Here is a 27,336-nt window from a genome sequence, read left to right as displayed (position 1 = left end):
AGAATGCTCCAGGAACCACTGTAACTGCAACAAAGGATCCAGGAAGGCTACAGTGACCTTCAACTGCATCTCCAGCCAGCAACTGCAACAGTTTTCAGGCTGCACACGATCTGAGGACTGCCTTTCACCCTGCACCAGAAGAACTGAAGGAATCTCCTGTGGAGTGACAGAGTCACTTCCCTGCTTCTGCAGACACCTCTCTGCGATGACAACCAGTACTCTGGGACTCCGCTCCTGTCGATGAGCATGTTCCCTGGGACACAGGTTGTGGACCAAAGTGATCCTGACTGTCCAAAGGGTCCAGCTGTCCAAATTTGGTGGAGGTAAGAGCTTGCCTTCCCATGCCACGAAAGTACCACTCTGCACTATGTCTTCTGCAGCTCCTTCGGCTTCTGTGCACTTCTTCCAAAAGTTCTTGGTGCACAGCGTAGCTCAGGTCCCCAGCACTCCATCCTGAAATGCTCAGCTCCCTGAGTTGTTCTCCGGCGTGGGATCCTTCTGTGTAGTGCTCCAAACAACTGCACTTTGCAACTCCTTTGTCCCTGTATCCTAGGACTCCCCTGGATGCTGCCTGATCTTCTGAGGGCTCTCTGAAGTGCTGAGAGCCCCCTTTGTCTCCTCAGTCCGAGGTGAGACCCCCAGGTCCCACCTGGTTCCGGGTAGCACCTCTTTGACACAAAACCCGTTCTTGCGTGCACTAAGGCTTGTTGGCAGAATCCAGCGATGCAACCAGCTTGCATCCAATGACTCAACATGGGACATCTCTTGCACTAAGCAGGAACAGGCAGCTGTCTTCTTTGGTGCATTTCTGTTCTTTTCTTCCAACGAGAGAATCCACTTTTGCACCTTCTTCAAGGTTGGCAGGGACTCCTGTTCTTCCTGGACTCTTCATCGACTTCTGGACTTGGCCTCCTCTCTCCACAGGTCTTCAGGTCCAGGAATCCATCATTGGTTTCTTGCAGTCTTGCTTGGTTCTTGCATAATCCTTTGTCATGACTTCTAGTGTGTTCTGAGGAAACTTGCTGTACATTACTCCTGTTTTCCTGGGCTCTGGGGTGGGGTACTTTACTTACCTTTGGTGTTTTCTTACACTCGCAGTGCCCCTCTACACACTACACTTGCCTGGGGGGAATCCGACTTTCGCATTCCACTATTTTAGTATATGGTTGGTGTTGACCCTAGGCCTATTGCAATCTATTGTTTTTCACAGTTTGCACTATTTTATGACTGTGTACTTACCTGATTTTGGTTTCTAGTGTATATATTGTGTATAATACTTACCTCCAGAAGGAGTATCGCCTCTAAGATATGTGTGGCCTTGTGTCACTAAAATAAAGTACCTTTATTTTTGGTAACACTGAGTATTGTCTTTACTTGTGTATACGTACTGTGTGGTATTGCAAGAGCTTTGCATGTCTCCTACTTCAGCCTTGGCTGCTCTGCTACAGCTACCTCTAGACAGCCTAAGCTGCTAGACACTGCCTACATCTCACTAAGGTGGATCACTGGACCTGGTATAAGGTGTAAGTCTCTGGTACCCACTACAAACCAGGCCAGCTTCTCACATCACCGACACTTTTTATTGTAAAACAACGCCACCTATCTCTTTAACGGACACAGGCTGCTTTAAAATAGCCTTTACCATTTGTAAATGTAAAGAAAGAGGAATGGACATGTTGCCATTCGCAGAACTTTGTGTATTTGCAGCAAATCGTATTGGGCTACAAAATCAGAATTGCCTTATAAATATTGATTAGGCAGGTTGTTTTCTGAACCCTTCGAATTTGCAAAGCAGCCTATCAGTAACAAAAGTTAAATCACAAATTGCGTTGCAATTCACAAACCATACGGTGTGCCCACCGCATATCCTTGGCTTGTGGGTGGAAGTAGTACATCAGAGCATTAATTCATTGCAAAATTATTTTTAAGAGGTGTGTTGTGAATTTCAAACAATCTTTCACATAAACATTATTGTTTAGAAAAAAGTCTTCGGCCATTAGGTACAGTTCACGAAAATAATGAGATTTAGCATAAAATCTTTAAAAAAAAAGTTTATAATGTCCTATTGCCCTCCTTCCATCTGCAGTTATGCGTATTTGATCTGGTACTGATGCGACTTTTGGTGACTGTAAGTGGTCAATTATTGACAAAGGAGCTCTTCATAGCCTCTCAATGTTTTGTTGCATATAGAAGAAGTGTTACTAATCCATATTAATGTCTTCAGCTGCTAAACTATCCTGCAGTCCACTTTTTAAATAGTATTCCAGTTCCCTCCTATTGGTACTCATTTCACCTTATTCCTCAACATTTCCAAAACTACTTTCTAGTGTCCATCCATTCAGCTCTAAAGAAACGACAGCGACCGTACGGGAATAGTTAAACATGGTAATAAATAGTGAAATGAGTCACTTATTCAGTTCTGCCAAATTGTCAGAATCATTATGAAAACACTGAGCTCCCCATCACAACTGTACCTTTAATTTTCAATTAAATACACGTTCCAATATCAATTCGAGAAGCAACTTCTTCTTTAGTTTAATGCAAACATTTACCTATTTTATCTAATACCCGGCAGTACCCATCTGAATACAACATTAACATTATACTCACACCCAGTCTGGATTAGCAAAGTTAAATTGATTCTGAGCTTCTACTTTATCTTTTCAAAATAATCTGCACATAACAAGACTGGATGGCTTACACATAAAAACCTTCAAACATCAGAATCCTCAAAGCACATGTTTTCTGCCAGCATCCCAGAGGACGAATAAACAGCACTCATCAGAATCCATTCTGCGTGCTTTTCAACGTTACTGTAGTATAAACCTTTCTTTGGGCAGATACTCAAAGAATGACTAATATTCTCCCGTTATTATATTGTGGTACTTGATAGCGTCGGCTTTCAAATAAAAAAGGACACACATATTCTTATTCTCAAATAAATTGTCCTACCTGCTGCCTCTTCGGTCAGTGTTTGGGGGTGACACATTACGCACATAGTTTGGCATCCGGAATACCTGCAGACCTGTGATTTCAGTTCCTACCTCTCACTTCAAAGATTCGAGTCAATAGTTCAGCATCCTGGGACCCCCACTCCCTTCATAGCCATAGTGAGATGGAAGTCTCTAGTAGGGTTTAAAATCGAATACTGACCTGAGGTGTATAAAATTATTGCTTTTCAGGAGACTTGCACGGAGCCAGGCTCCTAACCAGTCTTCAGCTACATCCAGCTTGTTCAGCAACTGCCTCACATACAGCTTTCAGTCAAACCAGACCAACATTCCATGATGACATCACAGACTGTATGCAGCTCTCAATGCATAAAAGCACGGGCAGTATTCTCACATACATACTAGGTACCCAGTCAAGATGTAAACACCAATGCATAACTAGCTCAAATCTGATTCAAGAACATGATTTGACTAAACTAAACCCATAACTCTGATCAATTTACCTTAGGGTCCCTTCTGCCAGTTAACATCCAAACACAAGTATCCAAACTGCACACCTTACAGGTTCTACACCTAAAAAATTAAAAAGGCTAAAATTATGCTGCACCTGTAAGGAAGAAGGGACCAGTGGTAGGATGAGGACAGCACCGGTAGAGATGAGACAGTAAATATCATCTCTGACTGGCAAGCAAACTTGTTCCAAATGCAATATTTCTTAAGACTCAAACATGGAAGTTCTTTCAGAGAATCAGGCCTTTCCAAGGAGTACTTCTGTATTTAGAGAGTATATGCAAAAACATTATACCTAATCCTTGGACTCAGGTCGAAATTACAACCCTGAGTGAAATATTATAGGAAAGATTATATGAAAGAATGAAGTAGTTTTGTACAGCACGGCTGTGACCCCAAAGGGGGGAAGGAAGGTTATACTCAAACTGAGAGATGGAGATTTTTCCGATATTTTAGATCAGCGGTTCTTAACCAGTGGTCTGAAGACCCTTCTGGGTCTGTGAGGCTTGCTCAGGGGGTCCACAACTGTTTTAAAAAATTAAATAATAAAATGAATACAATAAAATCAATAAAATATGTGCAAATAAAGAAGCAAAACTGAAAGTAAAAAAAAAAAAATCTATATTCAATTCAAGGTATTTGAGCAAGTGTTTGGTGTATACTTGTGAGTCTATTGTTTTGAGGTTCAAATCATTGAATCTGCTTAGGCCAGGGATCCCTGACGTCCGATAATGACCTAGAGCAGGTTCCCAGATTCTAGTAATGACTCAGTGGGGGGGGGGGGGGTCCACAGAAGTCATATTTCAAGAATTGTGGTTCCTGATGAACAGAGATGGAGCAAATTTAGGGAACAAAATAGTCCCAGCATGTATTAGCCAAGTTCAAGAAAGAACGGCTGCCAAGGGGGTCCATTTGAAATGTAAAGAACGAGGAATGTAGCTAAAGTGGAGTGGAAAGAATGAGAGGGATAATAATACAGATTCATCTCCTCAAATCACTCTCTGGATCCAGCTCCACAGTCCATGACACTCTCCCTTGAGGAGTCACAGGTAAAATACTTTGAATTGATTTTCTCTAGTAGAACATTTACCACATCACTCATTGGTTGCTTTTAATTTGAATCAACGCAAGCTGCATGTTTTGAATATAAAGATCCATATTTTGAAAAGCAATAAGCAGTGACTGGTCTTACTTAACTGCAAGGTGTTTACAGACATGCAGTGCACCACGGAGGACTCATAAACTAGGATAGCATCTTAAGTTTTAACAAGATTCAGCATTGCACAATGTAGGTCCAAGATGGTTGGATACATGCCAGATTTTCATGATTTTCTTTGAATAATATTAATATTCATGCAATCAAACTAAAGGCCTGATTTGGAGTTTGGCAGAGGGGTTATCCTGTCTGCCGTAGTACAAGTTACAAAGGCTATAATGGAATTGTAATACGGACAACAGGATATCTGTCATGTTTGTGCCACCAAACATTAAATCAGACACTAAACCCCCCCACCACCACCCCACGTATAACGTGGTCAGTTGGCGGTGAGTTACATAGTGCACCCAATAAGAACATTACCACACATCCCACAGTTTCGATCCCTGAACAAACAGGGATTTTCACAGGGATCAGAATCTAATAGCCTACATAATCAGGACCAATGTGGAAGTTGTTTGCATAATGCTCCTAACTGTAAAATCTGACATGGAACTATATTGGACACCCAGGCTAGACATATTGGGGGTTATTACAACTTTGTAGGAGGTGTTAATCTGTCCCAAATGTGACGGATATACCACCAGCCGTATTACGAGTTCCATAGGATATAATGGACTCATAATACGGCTGGTGGTATATCCGTCACTTTACTGTCACTTTTGGGACGGATTAACACCTCCTCCAAAGTTGTAATAACCCCCATTGTCTTTTCAATTTAACAATTACAAGTAAACAAACAAAAAGGCAACAACTTCTTGATGAATATAAGGATCTAGGCACAAGTGTAACACAAGCCCCCGCAGCCCTGAGGTGCAGGGGGCCCCCAACCTTTCAGCCCCCCAACCCTTCAGGGGTCCCTATTCTTCTGAAGGTTAATCAAAAATTGTGAGATATGGGAAACTAAGGAACCCCTCTTCACAATCTCCAAGGGGGCACCTAATCATTTTGCGTTATGCCACTGGATCCAGGCTTTATCTTTACTAAAAATTTGGATGGCTCTTTACCTTTATGTTTGCGGCTATGTGTAAAACCACAGAGTAAAAGTACATAAAATGACATAATCATATTTCACTAATCCAGTTCTAATGAGAGCAGACCACACAAAAGTCATTTACCAAAAGAAAGAGTTGCAACAATGAACAGGAAGGAATTTGTGGTTTGTAACAGACATTTCCCGTACAGAAGTGACACAAGGCGAAAGGGGGAGAATGTCAAAACAATAGAGGATCTTTGTCACTTTCTTTTCATTCACTGCAGACACCAACAACCCCACATCTGATCGTATGACTGAAGGCCAGACAGACTCCTAATGATGCCTATACGTTCCTTACTCTACCTAGAACCCCAGTCAGGTCTGATTGCCACTGCAGTCTCCCACAATATATCTGGTTAGGACTTGATATGGTGTCACTTTTATAATCAATATTAACATGAAAAGCTTGCAAAATAATGTATAATGAAGCTGCATAAAAAACGTGGTAGAATAATATTAATGTACGCGGTTGAAATGTGCCCACAGGGAGTGGCCACCACCGTATACGATGATTAATGAAACTGACTAATAATGAATTAAAAATGTACTAATGTATGATTTTATATTAGCATTTATGAGTTATGTATTACGGTTTTGCTAAATTAATCATTAGGCCTTAGTTAGCAAGGGTCTGAGCCTGGCAGCCTGGTCTCATATTAAATGTGTTTTTCTAACGTGCAATGTGCTGCTTTCCTGAAGGACGTGAAGCTGTACTTTTCCAGAAGCTAGAGATGTTCTTTCTCATGAGACCCGACTTGCTCAAGGAGACATTCTTGCCGAATGCAACAGTGTAATTCGCAACAGGTTCAAGGTCGCCTGTACTGGGAGAGGACAATGGAGCTACTGACCGGAGCGACAAGTGTAACTTTTCTTACCTGACATTCTACCCGATGAAGACGTCAATCACAGGAGCCAATAAACTATGTGAGGACTGTCTTAAGTGAAAATTCTAGTAAGGTGTGTGATGGACCATTGGACAGAGATAACTATGCACCAAATATTGTCCAATTGGAAATTAGAGACTTGTTCGACAAGTTTGATATAACGGCGTGACACAAGGAGAAATCAGCCATTCTCTGCCGTTCCTTTTACTTTGCCATTACCTAGCCATTCTTCTGAAGCCATTCTTAGCCATCCTCCCCCCACTTTGATGCCATTACTTACCCTTACTCTTGATACTCTGAGAGACTTTGTCCTTAATGGTTTAATACTTTAAACCATCCTCCACTTCTTGCCTTGTCCTATACGCACTTCTCCTCCTTATGAGGGAAGAGGCTTTTGCCCTACCTTGCTGAGACTTTGCTGTTTAATCCTGGCTGATGGCGAATTGATGTCCTGAGGACGAAGACTGACACTGTATGTCACCCCATGTGGATGGGTAACTATCTGATAATGGAATTGTAATTGTCGGTTTGCCTTTTCTTTCTAAGTACCAACTGCTCTTTTGATAGAGGCCATAGTTAGATGTTTTTCCAAAGTCGTGTTGTGAAATGTGTTTGCATGAAGCCCAATATGCTGATGCTAATTAGAGGGTAGTTAGGGAGTTCACTAATACTGGGTGTAAATATACAAATGACTGAATCTTTGCTTTGTTGAATAACGTACTAATGATACTCTGCTAAAGTTGATTCATGTTGATGTCGTGCTTTGTTCTAATGTTGATTATCTTTGCTCTGATAAAGTCTTATTCAAGTTGTCATATTGTAGTTTTGTTGATGTGTTTACTGGTATTGAGACCAATAAACTTGCTAGTAGAGTGTAACAAATAGGGAATAAATATCCTAAATCTTACTAAATTTGTGAGGTTATTCATGGCTGAAAGGTTGTGGTATGTTTTGATTCTTATTAAGGTTATTAACTAATTTGATTAATCTGTTATTATGAATATTGATGAGGTTATTGATCTATTGATCGAAATGTTGATTAGATATCTCGTCCTAAGGAGTCTCCAATCAGGGTCAAAAGGTTCATTGGCCTAAAATGAGTCCGTGTAAGTTAAACTATTAAAGGTGGGACGCGTTATCAGTTCTGGTAGCAGAGGATGGTTTAGGCTCTTTAGGGCCCTAGGATGAGGGACCATTGTTTGAACATTGTTTTTTTTTTTTTAGATAATGCAAATTGGAGAGATGATGTGCCCCTAAGTCCCAAATGACCTTCCCGGAATCTCGGAGCTTGCCGAAGTGAGTTGGGTATGTTCTAGTGATAGAGTGAGTGACGTAGGGTTTGTGCTTGCACAGCTTATGAATATCACAGGTGAATTGTGAGGTTTGTGAGAATTTTAGGCCAGGTGATGTTTTAGTAGGAGTGTGTGTACTCTGCTGTATGAGAGTAGGGAAGTCGGCGAACTTCATGTGAGTGTGGCTCTTTGTGCTCAAAAAGTGTCTATGTGGTTGTTGGTGATGTACGGACCCGGCGTGGTTTAAGACTCCGGAGTATATTGCTAAGTGTACAAGACACTTGGTTTATGTTGTAATTTGCGCTGTTTAATAGGTCAATCGGGCGTGGTTGACGAGTCGAGTTTGAGTCAATGTGAGTGAATGAAAACTTCGATGGAGATTTGGCGAGTTCTAAAGTGCACTAGAACAAACCATTGACAAGTTGAGAGTAGAATTTGCGGGTCAAATTTTGCTTGCGAGTGCGGGATCTGAGAAGGAGAGTGTAGTGGCCGAGGCTTAAAGTGAAATCTCTGTAAAGTTCTGTAGCAATTGTGTTACCCTCCCTGTAGTAAACCGGCAAATTTGAGTTTTGTTAGTGCTCGCAATATATTGCATTAGTTTTGTGTGAATAGAGAGTGAGGAGGACAAGCCACAACACTTTGTCAGCCACAGTGTGTGTGAGTGTGACGTCACCAGAGCCGCGCTGGGATAGGTCGGTTAGTGAGAAGGGCCGCGCACAGATTGGCAGCCGTCCGTGAGAGGCAATTGGTTGAGAAGGTAGGTGAAGAGAGTTCTGGGAATTAAAGTCACTTCCTGATTCGATTGTTAACAAAATAAAGACACAAAAATGGAGTGCTTTGAGGGGAGATGTGTACATTACCGCGAGTGTGGGGGAGCCTACACCGCCCGAGGATACAACAGCTTATTCCGTAATGGAGGAAAGGGGAGTCGCGCCATGCCTTTGGCTAAAGCAGTGGTGCAAATTGACAGAAAAGGATGGGTGTTTAGCTTTTCTGGACCACGGATCGTTCAATATAATGATTTTAGAGAATTTGCGGAAGGCGTTAAATGAGCAAAAGCCACCTCCGAGGCCAGCACAGTTTGAGGCGCTAGCTATTTGGGAATTGATGGCCATACGACAGCGGCAACAAAAGTTTGAGAGATGGATGAGGAAAGCAGAAAAGACACTAGCGGGGGCTAGGTGGGATAGTGAGCACAGGATGTGGAGAAGGGAAATAATAGACGGAGTTAAAATGTTTCCAGCAATAACGCAAGTAAGTGAAGCGCAAAGGGGTAAAGCTACCTGTAAGACAGATAAGGGCTCTAGAAAAGCAAAAGAGACTAAGAAGTCTTGGGCAGAGGCAGATGACTCAGATGATGATGAGTTCCTTAATCAGTTTTTACATGATCGGCCACCACCATATGCCATAGATGACAATAGGCCAAGTACCAGTGCAGGTCCTGTAAATTCGACGCAAAACCAGGGAACAACAAACCAGGTACAAGTAAACCCTGTTGCAACACCAGCTCTGATACAGAATAGTGTCAGTGTGTCTACTGCTCCAGAGATGCAGGCACAGTTGTAGCCACCACCAGTTCAGAGGCTGTACCCTGATGTCCCGATATTAGAGACAACTTCAAGCTTGATTGTGCCGCCTGATCCAGCATATATGAGATCAAAGTTAGTTTAGATTGAACCAACTTCACTTTTGCTGCCTCAGGCACAGCAACAGTTGTTGCCGAATTGCACTTTGATCACAGGTACGCAGTCAGTCACAGCACCTGTAATGAATCAGAATATGGGAGTTAATGCTCCACAGGTTCTGGGAAGCAGGCAGGCTCCAGCCTCCATATCCTTACTTATTACAGTTGGTCCGCCAGTACCATTATATGCACAGGCAAAGCCTAGTGTATGTGATCAGGGAGTAAGGACACAGAGGTGACAAGAGGAGGGTTCGTAGGGAGCTCTCAAGGAATGACTCCAATGGAACAGACAGTAGAGAGACCCAGGTCCTTGTTAGACTTCAGTCCGATTGGGATTTCTCCAGATACCATGAGACACTCAGGTTTGGGACTGCTGACTCCGCAGATTCCAAGTGCGAATGTGCCGCAAACACCAATGATGCAGGCTGGAAATATCTTGTTGCAAGGTTTAACTGCGCAACAACTGAATGAATGGTTAGACAAGCTGAATTCACCACAGACTACTCCTGCGACAGCAGAGCGGTCAGAAAGAGAAGAGTACCTGAATTTTGTGAGGTTGGGCATGGAAGCAGCTGAGCTAGTTGAAGGGTGCATGGGAGTGAACAGGCTAGAATCATATACTGAAGCAGAATTGAGGTATCTGTGCCCAAAGATAACCAAAAAAGTGAGCAAGGTGCACCAGAGCCAAAGATAACCAAAGAAGTGAGCAAGGTGCACCAGAGGTTAGCGAACTTGGCAGAAAAATACGACATAGATCTAGCCAATACAACATCTGAAGAGGAGTTATAGGTTAGACTTTGAGCCTAAGGATTTTGATCATATGAGGTCTACTGGGATGAAGGCACACCTTAAAGAAATACTACAGAGTGCACAAGTTTGGGGAGCTTTAGAAAAGTGGGAAGGCAGATGGGCAAAGAAAAGAGACAAAAGGAAAAGTGACTGCTTGGAACAGCAGCAGGCGAAGGCAGTGCCAGATACCGGTACAATAAAAATGTTACCCATGAGAGAGACTGCTGGAGGGGTTCTAGCCCATGTACCATGGTCTAGAGGTGACATTTTGTCTTTAACAAATGACTTTCCCAGGCTGAGGGTGAAGCCGATAGTGGTATCAGCAGACAGACAGGTTTGTGAAGCTTGCGAAGTGTCTTTGGGAAGACTTGAGCACGCTGTTTGAGATTATAGTTCCTGCTGACTTGTGGCTTGAATGCAAGAGGAGTGTGGACTGGCCGACAGCAGAACCGGCCAGGGACAAAGTCACAGGAGCACCGTCTCCTGAGGTAATGAGGTATTACTATAAGGTGATTGAGTTTTTGAAGCAGAAAGTTTCGCTGCAAAATATTGATTGGCAAAAGATTGATCGAACGGCACAGGAGGCCAAAGAGTTGATACATGCCTACTATGAGAGGTTGTTAAAGGGCGTTCAAACACTACAGTGGTAGTAAAGTCATAGAAGCAAAGGACATGAATCACCTTTTGTTCAGGTTTGTTGAGGGGTTGAGACCAGAAATTAGTCATATGATTGAGAATCATTTGATCTGTTGGCAAGCAAAGCCAATTGATGAGGTGTTGCAGTATGCGAAATACTGTTGTGACGAGATTGAGTTGAAACAGAGAAAGTTGAAGGAGAAGGTGATGGTGATGGTGATGCAAATTAAGGCAGCACAAGCAGGGATGCAGGGAACTGGCCCACAGCAGCAAGGAAATGGGGTGTTCCAGGCGCAAGTGCGAGGTAGCGGTCGAGGAGGCTTTGTGAACCGTGGTCCTGATTTGAATACTGTACTAGTTCAAAATGATGTGCAAGGGATGAAGAAGGTGTTACCATGTCATGCTTGCGGGGGCATTGGACACTGGAAGCGGGAATTTCCAATGATGGTGCAGGAGGGGGTTGTTCAACAAAGCAATGATGCCAATGCATTTCAAAATGTTAAAGGACCGAGAATGAGGGGTCCAAACCCGAATTTCCAAAATAACATGGCTCAGATGCAGGGACTTCAACCCATGCAACAAGTGCAGATGCCACGTGTACAACCAGTGCAGATGCAGCAAGTGCAACAGCAGATTCCCGTGGTACCTAGACAGCAAATGCAGTTGCCCTTAGCACCAGTGGGACAGTAACAGGTGATGCTTCCTCAACAGGTCACAGGTCAAGGAATGAGTCAAGATAATGCAGTACAACAATTCCCATTGCGTGGTGAAAATGGAATAAATGATGAATGGTCGGATGACAGCTCAGATAGCGAGGAGTGCAGGCTAGCAGTGTCCCTAGAAGTAGATCTGAGGGGACCTTACGTGCAAGGTAAAGTAATGGGTCACAATGTCTCATTTTTGGTTGACACAGGAGCTACACGCTCTACAGTCAGAAGTGCAGAGGTTCCGAAGTTGCCTCTTTTGGGGCGTACAATAAAGGTAGTAGGAGTGGCAAACCAGCTCCTGACTAACCCGATCACTGATCCGGTTCAGGTTGAGATCGGTACCTTCCAAGGATTGCACAGGTTTGTAGTCTGTGATTCAAGTTCCGTGTCCCTCCTGGGAAGAGACTTACTGTGCAAGGCGAGGTGTCCTATCACCTGTTCTAATGATGGAATTGAGGTGCAGACAAACAGTGATGATGAAGGGGACGATGGACAGATCTCAGAGCCAGAGACGGAGACAACCGATGAGGAGTATCCTTTGATAAGCTTCTTCCCGATGTTTACAGAGACTGATCTGCCGGCAGATTTGCAGGGGACAGTCAAATAGAAAGTGTGGGACTTGACAGGAAAGGAAGTTGGTCTGATAAAGGGAGTAGAGCCAGTCAAAGTCAGTGTGAAGTCTAATGCTGTGTTTCCCCAAGTACCACAGTACCATATGATGCAAGATGTTCTTATACAGGTGACGCAGATAATTGCAGACTTTGTGAAGCAAGGAGTCTTGAAGGAAGTGATGAGCATTCCATGTAATTCACCTATAATGGGACTGAGAAAGCCTTGTGGGAAAGTTCAAATTGTCCAAGACTTGAGAAAGATCAATGACATAGTGGTGAAATGTTGCCCAGTGGTGCCAAATCCAGCCGTGATTATGTTCCAGGTCCCATGTGATGCAGAGTGGTTCACAGTTGTAGATTTGTCCCAAGCGTTCTTTTCTGTGCCTCTTCAGGAGGACAGCCAATTTCTTTTCAGTTTCAAATTCCTGGACAAGGTTTACAGTTGGTGTCGAATTCCTCAAGGGTTTTAGGAATCACCTTCCATCTTCAATCAGACATTGAAGAAAGATTTGGAGTCATTGGAATTGCCTTTTAATTCGACTCTAGTTCAGTACATTGATGATTTGTTAATTGCATCCAAAACTAGAGATGACTGCAAGTATGATACTATTGCCTTACTGAACCATTTGGAAAAGAATGGGCATAAAGTGTCTCCAAAGAAGCTGCAGTACTGTCAGAAAGAGGTGAAATATCTAGGTCATCTAATTGAGAAGGGGTCGAGGAAAATATCAAAGGAAAGAGTGGCCGCCATATTGCGGATGAATCCCCCGACATCCCGGAGAGACGTTAGGATGTTTCTGGGAATGGTGGGCTACTGTCGTCAGTGGATCCTGAATTTCTCAGTTATATCTAAGCCATTGGTGAGACTGACTGTTAAGGAGGTTAAAGACGGGCCAGATGTCATAACTTTGTCCGAGAAAGAAATGCAGGCATCCATTGAGTTGAGAGAGTGTATGTGCAGGGCTCCAGCTTTAGGTATGCCTGATTACACGAAGCCTTTTGTCCTGTTTTGTCTTGAAAGTGATGCTTGTTCCTTGTCTATCTTGACACAGGTCCTTGGAGGTGCAAACCGACCAGTAGCATATTTTTCAGCTACTTTGGATCCTGTTGCAGCAGCCTTACTCGGTTGTCTGCGTGCAGTAGCAGCAGTTGGTCAAAGCCTTACACAATGCGAAGGAATAGTGATGGGACATACTTTAACAATAATGATCCCACACTCAGTTGAGATTTTGTTAACCCGTACCAAGACACAGCACATGACAAACGCAAGATTGACGAAATATGAAACAATTATATTGGGGTCACCGAATATAATCCTAAAAAGATATACAGTGCTCTACCCGGCAACTTTGCTTCCAATCGAGAATACAGAGGTTGATGATGCTGATGAGGTAGAACATGATTGTCTTGAGGTAACAGAACTGTGCACCAAACCGAGACCTGACATTAAAGATACCCAATTGGAAGAAAATGACTACATTATCTTTGTTGATGGCTCATGCCTGAGAGACTCAGTAGGAGTGCTGAGAGCTGGATAAGCTGTGTGTACAATTCACTGGTATCCTAGAAGCATCTTGGCTTGAAAGAGTATACTCTGCTCAAGTGGCTGAATTGGATGCTCTTATCAGGGCATGCCATGCCGCTGACAAACTGAAGGTAACTATCTATACCGACAGCAGGTATGGATTTGGAACTGTCCATGAGTTTGGCCAGCTATGGTCCCAGAGGGGTTTCCTGACCTCTTCTGGTTCTCCACTGAAAAATGGTGAAAGAATCAAGGAGTTGTTGCACGCGATTCAGTTACCTCATGAAATTGCCGTGGTGAAATGCAGCGCTCATGTGAAATCACAAGACTTTGTTTCAATGGGAAATGGATATGCGGATGACGTCGCAAGTTTTTGCTCATTGAACTGTATATCATTCAAGGATCAGTGGGAATTGTTACCTGAAACAGAAAATGAGACATGCACAGGTTATGCCTTGAGGGTGGTTGATACATTGGAGGAATTGAAATTGTTGCAGGAACGTGCCAGCAGGGATGAGAAGCGTTCTTGGGTTAAGATGCAATGTGTACAAAGACCAGATGATTTGTGGGTTTCAGATGAAGGGAAAATGGTTTTGCCGAACAGTCTTTTGTCACAGTTTTGCAAGGTTTTATAATGGTCAAGCACATATTGGGAGAAATGCCATGATTAGGTTGTTCAAAATTGACTGGTTTAACCCGAAGTTCAGACAAGCTGCAGAAGTGATTTGTCACAGGTGAATCATCTGTCAACAGATGAATGCGGGGAAAGTGGTAAATTTGAGCCACATTGGGAGAGCAGGAGGTCCATTTAGCAGAATGCAATTGGATTTTATCTAGATGCCTGTGTGTGGAGGTTTGAGATACGTGTTGGTGATTGTGTGTATCTTTAGTCACTGGATTGAAGCATACCCCACGCGTAGAAATGACAGTCTCACAGTAGTGAAGTTGTTGCTTAGGGAATTGATACCACGTTTCTGGTTCCCGATCTCTTTAGAATCAGATAGAGGAAGTCACTTCAACAATGAGGTGGTTAAGCTATTGTGCGCAGCATTGAACATTGAACAGAAGCTGCATTGTAGTTACCGCCCTGAAGCCTCTGGATTAGTGGAGCAGATGAATGGTACCCTGAAATCGAAAATGGCAAAGATGTGTGCAGCTACAAATTTGAAATGGCCTGTTTCATTGCCTTTGGTGCTAATGTCAATATACAGAAATACACCCAACAAGAAAACGGGATTGTCTCCTCATGAGATTCTCATGGGCCGTGCTATGAGATTGCCCGCAGTGCCTGCAAATGCTCTTGTGAATATCACGGATGATATTGTGTTGGACTACTGCAAGGGTCTGGCTGACGTGGTCCGCTCTTTCTCTCACCAGGTGGAAGCAACCACACTGCCACTGATAAATTATCCAGGTCACAACCTGAAAGCTGATGACTGGGTTGTTGTCAAGAAACACGTGAGGAAGTCGTGTTTGGAGCCACGTGGGAATGGGCCATATCAAGTAATACTGACGACTACTACTGCTGTGAAGTGTGCGGGAATTCCAAACTGGATCCATGCCAGTCACACAAAGAAGGTGATGTGTCCAACTGATGAGGAAATTGAGTTGTCGAAAGTAACAATATCAGAAAAGGAAGTCTCAGGGCCGGAGAGTAATCAAAGGGGACTGAGACAGAAGGAGAGCCCGTTGAGGACAGCTTGGTCACTCAAACAACAAACGAGAGTGGTGACGGTGAGCCTATCTCAAATGAGGTGCCAAGAGGTCCGACCCAGAGAGAGATCCTCCCAGAAGCAGGCGGATGCAGTATTGAAGTTGAGCCCCTGACAGACCCAGAAGGCGAAGGAGATGAAGCGGAAGAGAGTCAGAGTGTCCAGACTCCTCCTGAGCCACTTGCAGGTCCATCAAGAGAGAACACCATAGCAACAGAGAAGGGCAACAAGTTGCCACAAGGAAGATCAAAGACCAGAGAGTCGCTGAAAGGAGATAAGTGGCCAGAAACGCAAGTGACAAAAGGAAGGGTGGTTGTTGACGATACAATAGATGAAGAGGTTGATACAACAAGGAAAGACTTGAGCGAAGGAGAGCTGCAAGGTGACCGTAAGTTGAAAAGAAAGAGAGTAGTAAACAGAAGATACGCAGGTCCTGAATGGGCATATGCAATGTCAGCTGAGTGGCAACAAGAGTTCTTGGCGATCTGTTTTGATTAAGAACTTCCAGGTCAGTACTATGGTACCTGAGTCCGACCAGAGGAAGAGACTGGGTTAATGTGAATATTGAATTAAAAAAAATTGAGAAAGGAGACTGATAACTTACCGGATGTGACACTGTTAACCTGAATTGACTTTTGAGAACTGATTTTGGCAAAGCTGCTAACCTGAATTGACAAGGATCCTGGGAGTGAATGAGAAAGCTGTAAATACTTGCTAAAGAAAGACTTTGCTTAGCTTTGCTGAAAAGACCAAAAAAAAGAAAAGGCTTTAACCATCCTCAGTTGGTTGTTGTTTACACTTATAGCACTTTACTTTCTGATTCTTTACAGATCATGGCTAACACTAGAAATGATAATAAGGCGAGTAGGCGTTGTGGGAGGCTGGCCTGGCTTGTAGTGGGTACCAGAGGTACTTACACCTTGTGCCAGGTCCAGTTATCCCTTATTAGTGTAGAAGAGGTGTTTCTAGCAGCTTAGGCTGATAGAAGGTAGCTATGGCAAAGCAGCTTAGGCTGAACTAGGAGACATGTAAAGCTCCTACTATACCACTGGTGTCATATGCACAATTTCATAAGAAAACACAATACACAGAAGAACTAAAAATAAAGGTACTGCCAAAAGTATCTCAGTGAGTACCCTCAGTATGAGGATGCCAAATATACACAAGATATATGTACACAATACCAAAAATATGCAGTAATAGCAAAAGGAAATAATGCAAGCAGTGTAAAGTTACAATAGATTGCAATAGGAGCACATAGGTATAGGGGCAACACAAACCATATACTCCAAAAGTGGAATGCGAACCACGAATGGACCCCAAACCTATGTGAGCTTGTAGAGGGTCGCTGGGACTGTAAGAAAACAGTGAGGGTTAGAAAAATAGCCCACCCCAAGACCCTGTAAGGTAGGTGTAAAGTGCACCTACAACCCCCAGAGAGCACAGAAGTCGTGATAGGGGGATTCTGCAAGGAAAACCAACACCAGCAATGCAACAACAGTGGATTTCCGGACCTGAGTACCTGTAAGACAAGGGGACCAAGTCCAAGAGTCGCGACAGTGTCGAGAGTGGGCAGATGCCCATGAAATGCCAGCTGAGGATGCAAGGAAGCTGCCACCGGGTAGAAGAAGCTTGGTGTTCTGCAAGAACGAAGAGGACTAGGAACTTCCCCTTTGGAGGATGAATGTCCCACGTCATGAAGAAGCTAGCAGAGGTGTTCCCACGCAGAAAGACCACAAACAAACCTTGCTAGCTGCAAGGGTCGCGGTTAGGGTTTTTGGATGCTGCTGTGACCCAGGAGGGACCAGGATATCGCCACTTGGATGAGGAGACAGAGGGGGCTCCCAGCAAGTCAGGGAGACCTCACAGAAGCAGGCAGCACCCGCAGAAGTACCGGAACAGGCACTTAGAAGAGGAGTGAACCAGAGTCCACCCGAAGTCAGAAAAGGGAGTCCCACAATGCTGGAGGACAACTCAGAAGGTTGTGCAGTGCAGGTTAGAGAGTCAGGGACCCAGGCTTGGCTGTGCATGAAGGAAATCCTGGAAGAGTGCACAGGAGCTGGAGCAGCTGCAAATCACGCAGTACCCAGCAATGCAGCCTAGCGTGGGGAGGCAAGGACTTACCTCCACCAAACTTGGACTGAAGAGTCACTGGACTGTGGGAGTCACTTGGACAGAGTTGCTGAGTTCCAGGGACCACGCTCGTCGTGCTGAGAGGGGACCCAGAGGACCGGTGATGCAGTCTTTTGTTGCCTGCGGTTGCAGGGGGAAGATTCCGTCGACCCACGGGAGATTTGTTCAAAGCTCCTGGTGCAAGAAGGAGACAGGCTACCCCCAGAGCATGCACCACCAGGAAACAGGTGAGAAAGCCGGCAGGATGAAGCAATACAAGGTTGCAGTAGTCATCTTTGCTACTTTGTTGCGGTTTTGCAGGCGTCCTGAGCAGTCAGCGGTCGATCCTTTGGCAGAAGGTGAAGAGGGAAATGTAGAGGAACTCTGGTGAGCTCTTGCATTCGGTATCTGAAGAATTCCCCAAAGCTGAGACCCTAAATAGCCAGAAAAGGAGGTTTGGCTACCTAGGAAGGAGGATAGGCTAGTAAGAAAGGTAAGAGCCTATCAGAAGGAGTCTCTGAAGTCACCTGCTGGCCCTAGCCACTCAGAGCAATCCAGTGTGCCAGCACACCTCTGAATCCAAGATGGCAGAGGTCTGGGGCATGCTGGAGGAGCTCTGGGCACCTCCCCTGGGAGGTGCGGGTCAGGGGAGTGGTCACTCCACTTTCCTTTGTTCAGTTTCGCGCCAGAGCAGGGCTGGGGGATCCCTGAACCGGTGTAGACTGTCTTATGCAGACATGGGCACCATCTGTGCCCATTAAAGCATTTCCAGAGGTTGGGGGAGGCTACTCCTCCCCAGCCCTGACACCTATTTCCAAAGGGAGAGGGTGTAACACCCTCTCTCTGAGGAAGTCCTTTGTTCTGCCTTCCTGGGCCAGGCCTGGCTGGACCCCAGGAGGGCAGAAACCTGTCTGAGGGGTTGGCAGCAGCAGCAGCTGCAGTGAAAACCCCGGAAAGGCAGTTTGGCAGTACCCGGGTTCTGTGCTAGAGACCCGGGGGATCATGGAATTGTCCCCCCAATGCCAGAATGGCATTGCGGTGACAATTCCATGATCCTAGACATATTACATGGCCATGTTCGGAGTTACCATTGTGACGCTGTACATAGGTAGAGACCTATGTACAGTGCACGCGTGTAATGGTGTCCCCGCACTCACAAAGCCAGGGGAAATTGCCCTGAACGATGTGGGGGCACCTTGGCTAGTGCCAGGGTGCCCTCAAACTAAGTAACTTTGCACCCAACCTTCACCAGGTGAAGGTTAGACATATAGGTGACTTATAAGTTACTTAAGTGCAGTGGTAAATGGCTGTGAAATAACGTGGACGTTATTTCACTCAGGCTGGACTGGCAGGCCTGTGTAAGAATTGTCAGATCTCCCTATGGGTGGCAAAAGAAATGCTGCAACCCATAGGGATCTCCTGGAACCCCAATACCCTAGCTACCTCAGTACCATATACTAGGGAATTATAAGGGTGTTCCAGTATGCCAATGTGAATTGGTGAAATTGGTCACTAGCCTGTTAGTGACAATTTGGAAAGGAGAGAGAGCATAATCACTGAGGTTCTGGTTAGCAGAGCCTCAGTGAGACAGTTAGTCATAACACAGGGAACACATACAGGGCACATACTTATGAGCACTGGGGCCCTGCCTGGCAGGGTCCCAGTGACACATAGACTAAAACAACATATATACAGTGAAATATGGGGGTAACATGCCAGGCAAGATGGTACTTTCCTACAGGCGTTGCAAATGTTTGGGGGTTGCTTTGGTTGTCATGTGTGTGGTGTGCATTATAGTTTTGATTGTGGGAATGCCTTTGGTTGTTAAGAGTGAAACTAACAATGCTACATTTTCTGAGACCACTGCTACACTAACAGCTTGGGAGAGGTTCGAGCAAGATACAAAATATTTGCATGAGGGAACTACCACAAAAGGGGAACTATCTACTAATGTTTTCTATCACTTGCTGACTGAGTATGTTGATATTATGGATGCGAAAGCTTGTTATGTGTGTACGCAGATTCCTGTTTCGGTACAAGAGGGAGTTACCTATCATAGTTTGCCCCTAACTTATGGGATAAGCTGTAGTCTGTTATTAACACAATTCTATAACCAAGAAGAGGTTCAGTATTTCTATTCTAATCACCACCTTATGTTTTCCTATCTACCTATCATAGAGGATTTAAATAGTGTAGCTCAATATTATAGCAGAAAATTAGTTAAGGGGTTCTTTGAAGCAAAACTAACAATTAGTACATCATTTGCACACCGCAATAACTTGACATGTTTGCTTACACCTGTAGAGAAAAACTTTCTAGATCACACAGAAGATAGAAGAAGGGCTTTGAAAGGGAAATTGGCGAAAGGCTTGCAGCAACAATCTTTTATTAGTAGCAAGAGTTATAGTGCAGATAGGGAACAAGGGAAATTAGCTTTAGATGCATTACACGTAGGCAAGCTTTGCATTACTCAACCAAAGTCTTATTATGACAATGTGTTTGTGGGAATGCGTGAATGTAAGCATGTGTTTTTGTTTCAGAGTAAGTGGACGTTCATGTTAAATTGACAGGATCCAGCGAATCCTGGGATCTATCATATATGTGGGCTTAATGCTTATTACCGTCTTCCAAAGGGATGGTATGGGACATGTTATTTGGGGATAGTTTTCCCAAAGATATATCAGTTAGACGATTTGAAGAAGTTTCCGAAATTGACTGAATTACATCGTACTAGACAAAGGAGAGAGAGTGCTGCTGGTGTAGTAGGAGACATATTTGGAGCGATAATTCCTTCAGTGGGAGTTACCTTGAATTCGATAAAGATTTGAAAGTTGTCTACTATTGTGGATAACATGCTGACAAATTTTGCAGGAGCTATACTCCTGATGGATACTGAACTTGCTGCGGAGAGGGCTATGGCTCTTCAAAACAGGCTTGCCTTAGACATTCTTTTAGCGAAAAATGGCGGAGTCTGTAAGATGCTTAGTGAGTGACATTGTTGTGCCTACATTCCTGACAATAGTAATGAGATTAGAAGTATGCTTACTAACCTAACAAGAGATAGTGCAGATTTGAAGGAACTCAAAGAACCAGGAGTTTGGGAAAAGGTTGGAAAGGGTATTGCTAAAGTGGGAAACTGGTTTAGTAATATTTGGCATGGAATATTGGGAAAAATATTACAGGGAATATTGACTGTTTTGGCTTGTTTATTTGGATTATGGTTGGCATGCAAAATGAGCTAAATAATTAAATTGAAAAGGGCGAACAATAATCAAAGGAGAGAAGAAAAGAAAAGGGAGAAATTGTTCAGAGAAAAATTTGATGTAACCAAAATGGGGGAAGAAATAGAGATGAAAGAATTAAGAAGATGAACAAACTGTGAGAAAAAGGATTTGTGTGATGACAAGAGTCATCAGAGGAGGGATTGTTGGAATGTGACTTTTATAATCAATATTAATATGAAAAGCTTGCAAAATAATGTCTAATGAAGCTGCATAGAAAATGTGGTAGAATATTATTAATGTACGCGGTTGAAATGTGCCCACGGGGAGTGGCCACCAACGTATACTATGATTACTGAAACTGACTAATAATGAATTAAAAATTTACTAATGTATGATTTTATATTAGCATTTATGAGTTAGGTATTAAGGTTTTGCTAAATTAATCACTAGGCCTTAGTTAGCAAGGGTCTGGGCCTAGCTGCCTGGTCTCATATTAAATGTGTTTTTCTAACGTGCGATGTGCTGCTTTCCTGAAGGACGTGAAGCTGTACTTTTCCAGAAGCTAGAGATGTGTGTGTAACCGTAGTGAATTCTTTCTCATGAGACCCGACTTGCTCAAGGAGACATTCTTGCCGAATGCAACAGTGTAATTCGCAACAGGTGCAAGGTCACCTGTACTGGGAGAGGACAATGGAGCTACTGACTGGAGCGACAAGTGTAACTTTTCTTACCTGACATTCTACCCGATGAAGACGTCAATCACAGGAGCCAATAAACTACGTGAGAACTGTCTTAAGTGAAAATTCTAGTAAGGTGTGTGATGGACCATTGGACAGAGATAACGATGCACCACATATTGTCCAATTGGAAATTAGAGACTTGTTCGACAAGTTTGATATAACGGCGTGACACAAGGAGAAATCAGCCATTCTCTGCCGTTCCTTTTACTTTGCCATTACCTAGCCATTCTTCTGAAGCCATTCTTAGCCATCCTCCCGCCACTTTGATGCGGTTACTTGCCCTTACTCTTGATACTCTGAGAGATTTGTCCTTAATGGTTTAATACTTTAAACCACCCTCACCTTCTTGCCTTGTCCTATACGCACTTCTCCTCCTTATGAGGGAAGAGCCTATTGCCCTACCTTGCTGAGACTCTTCTGTTTAATCCTGGCTGATGGCGAACCGACTGATGTCCTGAGGACGAAGACTGACACTGTATGCCGCCCCATTTGGATGGGTAACTATCTGATAATGGAACTGTAATTGTCTGTTTGCCTTTTCTTTCTAGGTACCAACTGCTCTTTTGATAGAGACCATAGTTAGATGTTTTTCCAAATTTGTGTTGTTAAATTTGATTGCATGAAGCCCAACATGCTGATGCTAATTAGAGGGTAGTTAGGGAGTTCACTAATACTGGGTGCAAATAGACAAATGACTGAATCTTTGCTTTGTTGAATAACGTGCTAATGATACTCTGCTAAAGTTGATTCATGTTGACGTCGTGCTTTGTTCTAATGTTCATGATCTTTGCTCTGATAAAGTCTTATTCAAGTTGTCATATTGTAGTTTTGTTGATGTGTTTACTGGTATTGAGACTAATAAACTTGCTAATAGAGTGTAACAAATAGGGAATAAATATCCTAAATTTGACTAAATTTGTGTGGTTATTCATGGCTGAAAGGTTGTGGTATGTTTTGATTCTTATTAAGGTTATTAACTAATTTGATTAATCTGTTATTATGAATATTGAAGAGGTTATTGATCTATTGATTGAAATGTTGAATAGATATCTCGTCCTAAGGAGTCTCCAGTCAGGGTCAAAAGGTTCATTGGCCTAAAACGAGTCCCTGTGTAAGTTAAACTATTAAAGGTGGGACGCGGTATCAGACTGAAAGGAAAAAATGTGTAAAAACGTGCTTTGTGTGGTTTTATAATACCGATTACAGTAATTTAACACAGGACACAATTACATAGATGGAAATCATAAACAAATCAAAATAGTTATTCAGGCCAGTGATAAGAAAATAAGATGTGAAGGGTTTTTGAGTCCTTAGCATATTATATGCATGCATAATGTATGCATTTTAATTGGCTTCTTGATCCGCTTCATAACTCTTGGAGTACATTTTCCTTCTAAATGTGTTTTAAAAAAAGAATTTAGATTTTTTAAATGCATTAAAAATGTAAATGTATCTACTGTAACACTGCACTTTCGCAATGTGTGGTTTTCAGGCAAGACTGCATTCCTGAAGTACTGTGAACGTATACATTTTATGAAGTTCCTGTTTCTTTGCTGCTATGCCACACAATCATTGTATTCCCAGTTTTAGTGATGCTAGAAAGATGCGCTACAAAATTTATTTTTGAAATCCTAATCCTGATTCTTAGATTCACAATTTCATGTACATGTGCCATGAAAAGTAGGTCAAGTCGTAGTTAGGCGCCTGGTTTAAAGATATTTTCTCTATGAGTATGACTTACACGGCTGGCACCAGGACATTTTCTGTGCACAAATACATAACCGAAGGTAGTTTCTAATCCTGGTAAATACCTTACAGCCAGCACATTAATAGAATTAACTAGTGTTCCACTTTGCCAGGCACTTAAAATGGAGGCCAAAGGGCTTGTTCAGCATGATTCGTCCTATCTCCCCTTCTAATGTTATATAAAAATATTGTAGCAGCATTTGCATAAGAAGTACCTGCCATTGGAATGTGATGCCAGGTACAGGCAAGAGAGACCTATGCTTTGATTTGAAGCAGGCTTTTCTCTTCTTCGTCATAGTCCTATTTAAGTGAAGTTTGCCTAGATCAGGTGACAGATTAGTGATTCTCCAAATGAAATGCCAAGAGAATCTGAATTTCATTAAAGATACAGAGGCTAACATTATGCATTATTCCTTTAATGCAACTACACACAGCACTTGAAAGGAATTGACATAACAAAGAAAAACATTTTAGAACAGAACCATCAACACATATAATTAGTCTGAACTGTCAAGAATCTACCTCTTTTAAATTCTAAAGATGCTGTATCCAATAAAGATGAACAGAGATCATGAAACCACTTGAAATGAAGCCACGTGAAATGCAGAACATCAGAGAATCAAGTCTTCTAATAGTAAACCAACTATTGGGTATTCTCTGCAACAAAAAAGAAAAATTAAAATCTCAGACAGTGCAATGTCAAAGACAATAAAATAGGAATACAAATCATTAACAAGAAAAACGTTTTGAACAGATAAAGGGGGTCATTACAACCCTGGCGGACGGTGTTAAAGCGGCGGTAAAAACGCGGATTCACCGTGGATAAAAGCACGGCGGAAACAGCCATTTCAAAGGGAAAATGCTCACTTCTACACACTCCACGAGGAAGGAGGACAACATGGAACCGGAACTCCAAATACTCCCTGCGATAGTCTTCCTGCTCCTGTACGACCATCATCAACACCGGCGCCGAAGACAACGGTGAGTACTGCACCTACGACATAGGGGAGGCAAAAGTCAGGGACACACACACGCAACACCCCCACCCCCACCCGACCCTCACCCACTACAACACACACACCAATGCATATCCAAACATTACAGTAACAACCCCCAAACCCCACGGAAGAATGCAAAGACAAAAGGAAATGAGTGAAACCATTGTAATATATCAAAATACAGTAACCAAATATATACAGATATAATTACACATTCAACAAAATATACATCACGATTAGTTGTGCAGGTAATGCACCATTCAGTGTCCGTGGACCACTGGGCCCAAAATGCATGGGCGAGGCCCACATCAGATACCTGAGCAAAACGGAGACAACACTGCTGGGGCATCAGATAGAAATACAACAGGCACCTCAGGGGGAAGGGAAGTGGGGGCACCTCAGCCGGATGACTGCACCACGCCAGATCAACGAGGGGGCTCCATGCCCATTGATGTATCCTGGGGAGTGCAAAGCCACAGTCTCTCAAGTCTCTACAGTGGGTGGGTTGCGCACTGTACCATCCTGGGGAGTGCAAAGCCACAGTCTCTCAAGTCTCTACAGTGGGTGGGTTGCCCACTGCTTTATCATGGGGAGTGCAAAGCCACAGTCTCTCAAGTCTCTACAGTGGGTGAGTTGCCCACTGCTTTATCCTGGGGAGTGCAAAGCCACAGTCTCTCAAGTCTCTACAGTGGGTGGGTTGCTCACTGGACCATCCTGGGGAGTGCAAAGCCACAGTCTCTCAAGTCTCTACAGTGGATGGCTTGCCCACTGGACCATCCTGGGGAGTGCAAAGCCACAGTCTCTCAAGTGGATAACAGTCTCCACTGGTTCTGGAGGGGGACTGGTGCCCAGAGTGCTTCATCCTGGTAAGGACAGACGGAGTGGATGCTGTTCTCCACTGGTTCTGGAGATGGACTGGTGCCCAGAATGCTTCATCCTGCCAAGGACAGACAGAGTGGATGCTGTTCTCCACTGGTTCTGGAGGGGGACTGGTGCCCAGAGTGCTTCATCCTGGTAAGGACAGACGGAGTGGATGCTGTTCTCCACTGGTTCTGGAGGGGGACTGGTGCCCAGAGTGCTTCATCCTGCCAAGGACAGACGGAGTGGATGCTGTTCTCCACTGGTTCTGGAGGGGGATTGGTGCCCAGAGTGCTTCATCTTGGTAAGGACAGACGGAGTGGATGCTGTTCTTCACTGGTTCTGGAGGGGGACTGGTGCCCAGAGTGCATCACTCTCCCCGTGACGGTCCCAGTTCCGTCACTGCCCCTGCCGCACATGGGCTAGCGGTGCTTGAGTTGGCGGTGCTTGCACTGTTCAGCGGTGCTTGCCATGGCGGTCTTTGCCCTGTTCAGCGGTCTTTGCCCTGTTCAGCGGTGCGTTGCCCTGTTCAGCAGTGCTTTGCCCTGTTCAGCGGTCTTTGCCCTGTTCAGCAGTGCTTGCCATGGCGGTCTTTGCCCTGTTCAGCCGTGCTTGAGTTTGCAGTTTCTGACCAGTTCAGCGGTCTTTGCCCTGTTCAGCGGTGCTTGCAATGGCAGTCTTTGCCCTGTTCAGCGGTGCTTGAGTTTGCAGTTTCTGACCTGTTCAGTGGTCTTTGCCCTGTTCAGCGGTGCTTTGCCCTGTTCAGCAGTGCTTTGCCGTGTTCAGCGGTCTTTGCCCTGTTCAGCGGTTCTTGCCATGGCGGGCTTTGCTCTGTTCAGCGGACTTTGCCCTGTTCAGCGTTGCGTTGCCTTGTTCAGCGGTGCTTTGCCCTGTTCAGCGGTCTTTGCTCTGTTCAGCGGTGCTTGCCATGGCGGTCTTTGCCCTGTTCAGCGGTGCTTGAGTTTGCAGTTTCTGACCTGTTCAGCGGTATTTGCCCTGTTCAGCGGTGCTTGCCATGGCGGTCTTTGCACTGTTCAGCGGTGCTTGAGTTTGCATTTTCTGACCAGTTCAGCGGTCTTTGCCCTGTTCAGTGGTGCTTTGCCCTGTTCAGTGTGCTTTGCCCTGTTCAGTGGTGCTTGCCCTGTTCAGCAGTGCCTGCCATGGCGGTCTTTGCCCTGTTCAGTGGTGCTTGAGTTTGCAGTTTCTGACCTGTTCAGCGGTGCTTGCCCTGTTCAGCGGTGCTTTGCACTGTTCAGCAGTGCTTTGCCCTGTTCAGCGGTGCTTGCCCTGTTCAGAAGTGCTTGCCATGGCAATCTTTGCCCTGTTCAGTGGTGCTTGAGTTTGCAGTTTCTGACCTGTTCAGCGGTGCTTGCCATGGCGGTCCTTCATTGCCCAGCTGGGCTGAGGCTGGCGGTCCTTCTTTGGGCAGCTGGGCTGTGGCTGCCGGGGCCCTCCTGGGCAGCTGGGCTGCGGCTGGCAGTCTTCTCCGCTGTGCTGCTCTTCCCAGACTTTGGTGATTTCTTCTGCCCCTTCCCCACCTTGGGAGGAGTCACAGCTGAGTGGACACTCCGCCCGGGACCCTTGTGAGCGGCTTTGCCGGCTGGGGTCTTCCCCCTCTCCCACCGGGCACTATCCAACTTCTGGTGCTTCACAGGGGGGGGACTGGCTGTGCTGTGGCTCCGTGTCACACTGGCTGCCCTGGTGGCCGGTGCACTCCACATACCTCTAACAGGCACCAATGGCACGGCCATTTGGTTGAGGTGCTAGTACGGAACCTATGAATTGGAGGGGGGGTGGTGGGAAAGAGGTCAAGGTTGCTCAGGAACAGTTTCTTAGGAACACTGGGACGGGTAGCTGGAGGGGGTCTGGGAGTGGAGGAAGAGGAGGTGGTTGTAGGAAGTGTAACTTTTGTTGATTTGGGTGCAGGTGCATGCGCTGGAGGCTGTCGTGAGGTGGATGGATGTTGGGTGGGTGTGTGCCCGCGTTTGTGTACTTTGGGAGGGGGCGTCACAGATACACTGGGAGAGGACACAGGGGACGTGTAAATGGTAGTGGGGGTGGTGAGTGAAGGTGAGCGAGGTGTGGTGGTGGGTGTGCTGGTGCGG

Source organism: Pleurodeles waltl, chromosome 11 (genome assembly GCF_031143425.1).
Source record: "Pleurodeles waltl isolate 20211129_DDA chromosome 11, aPleWal1.hap1.20221129, whole genome shotgun sequence".
Classification (NCBI taxonomy): Eukaryota; Metazoa; Chordata; class Amphibia; order Caudata; family Salamandridae; genus Pleurodeles; species Pleurodeles waltl.
Note: the sequence above shows the minus strand (reverse complement) of the source record.